This window comes from Chelonoidis abingdonii, chromosome 1 (assembly GCF_003597395.2).
Source record: "Chelonoidis abingdonii isolate Lonesome George chromosome 1, CheloAbing_2.0, whole genome shotgun sequence".
In the NCBI taxonomy this organism is placed as follows: domain Eukaryota; kingdom Metazoa; phylum Chordata; order Testudines; family Testudinidae; genus Chelonoidis; species Chelonoidis abingdonii.
The window spans coordinates 289,138,460-289,144,785 of record NC_133769.1 but is presented as its reverse complement, the minus strand read 5'-3'; the positions used below and the strand labels follow the sequence as shown (position 1 = coordinate 289,144,785).

At 41.4% G+C, this 6,326-nt stretch overlaps 1 protein-coding gene across 2 annotated transcripts in view; it reads right to left on the bottom strand.

Annotated features, from left to right (window-relative positions):
• Positions 1-6,326, bottom strand: part of RBM26 (RNA binding motif protein 26) — a 99,999-nt gene that overhangs the window by 93,362 nt on the left and 311 nt on the right. The gene's annotated exons all lie outside the window — the stretch shown is intronic.

The window sequence follows — 6,326 nt, the reverse complement described above, 5'->3', positions numbered from 1 at the left end:
TCACCCACGAAAGCTCACGCTCCAAAACGTCTGTTAGTCTATAAGGTGCCACAGGATTCTCTGCTGCTTTTAGGGGTAAAGGAGGAGCTGAGGGAGAGGGAAGTAATTGTTTGGAACGAGCCTGGGAGTGAACCTGGAAAGTGGCTGGGTGTGGGTGAGAAGTACAGAACAGGTTTGTTTGTTTAGGGTTTTTTGGGGGGCGGGGGGAGGATTGAGCAGGGGTTGTTAGGGAGCTGGAAAGCCTCCTCATGTAATCCTGGCTGACCCCCTAGCCTCTCCCATTCAGTCAGGCACATCTGCTCCTGTCCTTGTGTGACCCTACACCCCTCCTTCTCCCCTCCCTATGTGTCTCTGCACTCCCTTTCAGCCCCTGGCTCAAAGCTGTCACCCCACTAGCTCCTCTGCCCCCCCTCTGCCCTGTCCCACTAGCCCTTCCGAACCCCAGTCTATGTGACACACACACACACACACTCCAGCAGCCCCATGCATCCCACTCTGTCCATTCCCCTCCACACACACATATCCTCACCTGGTCCTGTAAACAAGGTGCTGTGAGGAAAGCAGTATCTGCTCCCTCCCTTTTCATAGCTGCCTGCTCCAACTCTTAACCTGCTACCCTCTTTCTTCTGGTGCCACAGAAACCCCTGGTGAGCGAAAGATGTAAATTGCAGCACCTCCACAGCAGAATATTTTATGCAAGGGTAAAAAAAATCTGCAGGGGAGATTAATTCTGTACTTGTGCAGAATGAACAATGCACTGTTCTAATTCCTTTGTAATTTTATTTCTCAAGCAAATTTTTTCTAACCTGGTAAGGACTGGAGGGAGGCAAGGACGCAGAAACTGACAATGTACATATCAAGATGAAACATTTAAGCTACTATTTAAGCCATTACATGAAGAAAAGCCTGAAACGTTTAGGTGGAAAGAATGTTTTCTCAGTTTCCATCTCAGATTGCAGCTGCTACCTGTAAAGGAGAGGGGGAATGGGTCACCATCAGCCTTTATCATCACAGAACTGTCAACACCTCTGAATTCCACAGCCTGTATGCACTAGAGAGCATCACTTCATTAAATTATTCATACCTAACGTAATCTCAGATTTGCCCAAAATTTGAATATATGAACATAAATAGTTTTCATCTGTTGGTCAAAATTTCCACAGCCTCATTTTCCCCTTAACTTCATCTACCTGATTTTGTTCTTGCAGCACTTCGGGAAACCTGTTATTAAGGTGCAGCAGTAGCTGGTACAAAGCTCATTTTTAACAGGCGCTCTCAACCTTTATTTTGTTAAGATCTCATGGAAATGGCAAAAACTAAAACCAGAATATAAATTTTGGACACTGTTTAAATTTATGATGTTTTGATCAAAACGAAATTGATACAGCAAGAATAATAGGACTTTGAAAGCCACCTCTTGGGGCAATTTTTCACTGGATTATCTCACTTTTCTTGCACCCTTCTGCAAGAAATCTAATATTCTGGGACCTGCCCATCTGGCCACACCGTTGCTCCTTGTGCCGACTCCTAGAATGAGTTATACATAAGTAATGTTTGTTTACAAAATATTTTATAACTTTTTAGCCATCATGGAAAACATCTGCAAACTGAACCTAGATTTCTTTGGACAACACAGCATGATCAGTCATTCACTTAGAAAAGTAGGGGAAGAGACTGACAGATTCCTTCACCAAATACCCCTGAACTATAGAGGTAACTTTTTAAAAATTCCAATGCAATTCACTATCTTTATTATTGACTAAGGTCAAGAACCTCAACTCAGGAACAAAAGGAACAGCTACTGAACAGTCCCCATTATGTTTTAAATTAGTCTTCTTAGTGTACGTGCAACGTGCCTCAAGATGGCCCATGATCAGGACTGGTCTGTTGGATGGAACATTAGTTTCCTCGGCCCAGGCCAGGAACTGATGGGGAGTGAGAAATGAACGCTGATTCATACCCCATCAAAGAGGTTACATAAGAACCCAGGCTCCTAACATGAAAAAGCCAATTTTATCCCAGTGCACCAGATTTTCTTCAAAGTCACTAAAGCAGTTTCAGTTAACCTACCTCTATAACCCACTGTAAGTCCTACACTTTCCCAGAGCCAGTGATAGACTCTGGAGTTCCTGATCAGCAATATTCTACTGCTAACTGCTAAATGTGTGTGTAACACACTGGGAAAGTGTGTCAATCTTCCCACAGTGGCTTGTCTACAAAGTGGCTCATTTGTCAGAGTATGCGTTATGCATACCACTCTGTGCCCAGTCCACTGAGAATGAGACTCCTGTGGTGGCTTTCAGCTTAAGAGTCTGGCTCTAACACGCTGTAAAGATGCATGCTTTTATTTTTGGCGATCATGGTTTCAATCTCCAGTTTCAGCCAAGATGATCCTTGCAGATGACCCACACTGGTACTTTGGAATGTAAGAGAGGTAAGCATCATACTGGAAAAGTGTGGGGGCTGTGGCATATTGGTAGACCTGCTGATGTAATGCAAGACCACCCAACCTGCTGCTGCAACCACTTTTAGTTGTATCCAATTTCAAGATATCCATGAGTGTGTTTTGGTATAAGAGCAATGATAGATTCCTTCACAAAGGTTCCCTCCAATGGACAAGATATGTTGTCAATGCTTAAGTGCAGGGCTGTGCTTGTTGCACTCACTTTCAGTAAACTTTTAAATGGGGATAAAGTGTTATAAACAAAGAATTTACTAAATCACTTCACAGCCACTCTCACTCTTTAGGAGGGGAAACTAGCAGTAGCAGCAGCAGTTTCTCCCTGATTCCCAAGTAGGTACAGCTCCCTTTTTCCTGATTCTAGAGAGCTGTCCACTGAGGTGCACAAAAGAGATATATGAAACCAGCAAATTAGCTAACAAAAACTATGTTTAAAGGAAATTAAGATTGCAGCATGACACACTCCAGTAATGTCCAGTTACCTCAACAGCGTTCATGTACAGTAATTTTCCAACATTACAGGGTATGAGGTCTGGTCTACACTAAAAAGTCAGCTCAACCCTGCTACGTCACTCAGCAGTGTGAAAAATCCACACACCTGAACAATGTAGTTAAGACAGCCTAAGGCCCCGTGCCAGCATTAGGTCGACAGACAAATTTCTCTGCCTATCTGATGATCGCCTCTTGGGTAGGTGGATTACTTACACTGAAGCACTACAGAAGCAAGTATAGACAAGCCCTGAGACAGTCAGATGTGCTGATCTGTTGCTAGTATTGATATAAATTCACTGTTTACATTAGAACAGGGGTAGGCAACCTATGGCACACATGCTGATTTTCAGTGGCACTCACACTTTGAAGGAAGTGAAGGAATCTATCATTGCTCTTATACCAAAACACACTCATGGATATCTTGAAATTGGATACAACTAAAAGTGCCACTGGTCCGCGGGGGCTCTGCATTTTAATTTAATTTTAAATGAACCTTCTTAAACATTTTTAAAACCTTATTTACTTTACATACAACAAAAGTTTAGTTATACATTATAGGTTTATCGAAAGAGACCTTCTAAAAATGTTACTGGCACGTGAAACCTTAAATTAGAGTGAACAAATGAAGACTCGGCACACCACCTCTGAAAGGTTGCCGACCCCTGTGTTAGAATGTAAGTTTGATGAAAATGGGGTATATATCGCTTTCCGGTATCTATTAGAGATTGAAACGAAAGCTTTGTGGCATTCTAGAGTTAGTTGATAGTGTTAATTAATAGAATAGTAAGTAATACGAAGGTAGAAAGGATGCACAAGTCTTTCATTTTAAGATTGTCCAATCGTTTAATGTTTTGGGTGGTATCCTGCCACAACCTTAACAGTTACTAAACAGTGCTAATTCTATTAAGCAACAGAGTAGGGCAGACCACAGCACTCACCTAATTTATAAATTTACAAAAGAGTTAGAACTGAGCAAGAATTTGAGTCCAGTTAATTGAGAAAAGCTAACAATATAGAATTGGATGAGAGTAAAATGATGGAAAGAAGGAAAGACTGTTTAGAGACTAATAATGGTCAGAGTGCTTTGACAGATTCTTTGCCATGAAATGTAAATAAAAATATTATATATATTAGTTAGAAATGGTGTTTAAACAATTTGTTTTTTATTCTCTCTGTAGTAAGTAGTTACAATACCAAAATCCCATAGCACAATGAAAGGAACACTTTCCATTTTTATAAGGCTATGCCCTTACGGCATATAAACTCTACTTTAATTCACATTTTGAACAGTAAACTTTTTCTATAAATCTGAAGTAGCAAACCAAATAAGCCTGCACAAAGATCCAAAACCAAAAGAAAAAAAAAACTAAATACCTGTGAGTCTTAAACCATGTATGGAGGAAAGTCAATGTGCCAACAGAAGATTTTAATTAATTTTCATATAAAAGAAGGTAATTTAAACATGACATATTTATGCTATAAAAATTGCTTAGACCTTTGCTAAACCAGAACTTGGTTCTAGTGGATGTTAAACACTAATGATGAGATCCTCACCTGCACTTCAGTCCCTTTACAAAAAATGAATAGTTTGGAGTGGCAAAAAGGGGCTCTAAAAGCCAGAGATATGGTCAGGGAGGAGACTCTCTAACCACAGGAACTGCAAATGTCTGACCTAAGGTTGTCTTCTGAAGTCAGCTTTGCAAACCCTGTGTAGGAGATATGCCAGAGACCGGGACACAGTATTTCCATAACAGAGAACAGGAGGTGCTGTAGTTCATAAGCAGGTGGAGACAGGCTACATTAACCACAGGGTATGTCTGCACCACAGTTAGCTCCATTTTTCTATGTCCAAGTTAATCCCTTCATTAGTCCAGTTTGAGTGAGAGCAGCCACACCGGGAAACAACACTGTAGCTGCTGTGTCCACATTGGCACAGCACTCATTCATGTGTGGCACTAAGATTTCTAGGAGGATATTCCATGGTACATTCTTTGCACTGTAATAAGCTGAGATGCTCTATGAATTCTTCCCTAGTGACTTGTGGGAGAACTTCTGTCCTTTCTGGGTACACAGAGGGAACTGCTGAAAGTCCTTTGTATTTGTGGATAATCCAAGCACTACATCCAGATGCACAGACACTCTTTTCTCAACCTGTGTATTATATGATTTTAACATTAGCTTTAATATTTATTTTATTGGGTCACTTTCACTCGTATGGGCAGTGTTTAAGTGAAGATGTGCCACCCTGATGGAGAGCTTCTCCTGTAAACGTAGTTGATCCACCACCATGAGAAGTGGTAGCTATGTTGACGGGAGAAGTGAGTGTGGATTTTTCACACCCCTGAGCAGCGTAGTTATACAAACATAAATCTGGTGTAGACATGTCCTAAGAGTTCCACCTTCATATTGCCTACAACACAGCCCAGGGCTATGAGGGATGGGTTTGGTTTTTTGGGGCTAGTATGACTCTAAAAACTCATTTGCACCATCTGAATTCCAGGTAGCTCCACAGTTTTGGCATAACTAGATAGCCCTGTAGGTCTAAGAGTGTGTCTTCATCGCAAAATTATCTTGAATTATAACTTGATTGCCTTTAACTTGAGTCCTTTCCATACAGATAACCTCTTAATTATCATGTGGTGGTGATTTCAGTTCCAGTTGGACCGTTTGTCAGTGAGTACAAGCTAAAGCTGCTCCCAGGACTACATTTGAGTTGTGGACATAGAGTAGCCCCACTTGAGTGCCACTAGCCCTCAGAGAACTTCCAGCAATTCCCTCTATATGCATATAGGAAATACAATACAGCGCCTTATAATACAATTATGCACCATTCCTCCAGCAAAGCCTTTTGCCCCCTTTTTAGAAATGTTCACATATAAAATAACTCAAAGCTACTTTTTAATCATCCTAAATTAAAAATTAAGCGTCTTGAAAAATATAACTCAAAAATAAATATAACAAATCTTAACCACAGTGATACCTTTCTAATTCTTTTCTACGGTTAAGTTGCTGCCTGTGGTACACAACTACATGTCCTGCTAAAGAACTATCCTCCATCTAAGAGCTTTCAGCCCACATCTCTTATACTTAGAATTCGTAAAAACAGTTGCCCATTTGTAAAAGCACAGAGCGGGTGATGAAGGTGTTTTAGGAGGTTTATCCCAGTAATTCCCAGAGGCTCTATAGGGGAGGGATGCGGGGTTTACCCAGTTACTCCCACGGGCTGTAACAGAGGAGATGTCAGCCTGGTTACTCACACAGGCTCTGAGGAGAAAGGAAGGGTATTACCCCAGGGGGTTACCCCGCTTACTCAGACAGGCTCTAGACAGGGAGCGGTGTCCCGGGTGGGGGGAGAGAAGAGAGTTACCTCAGT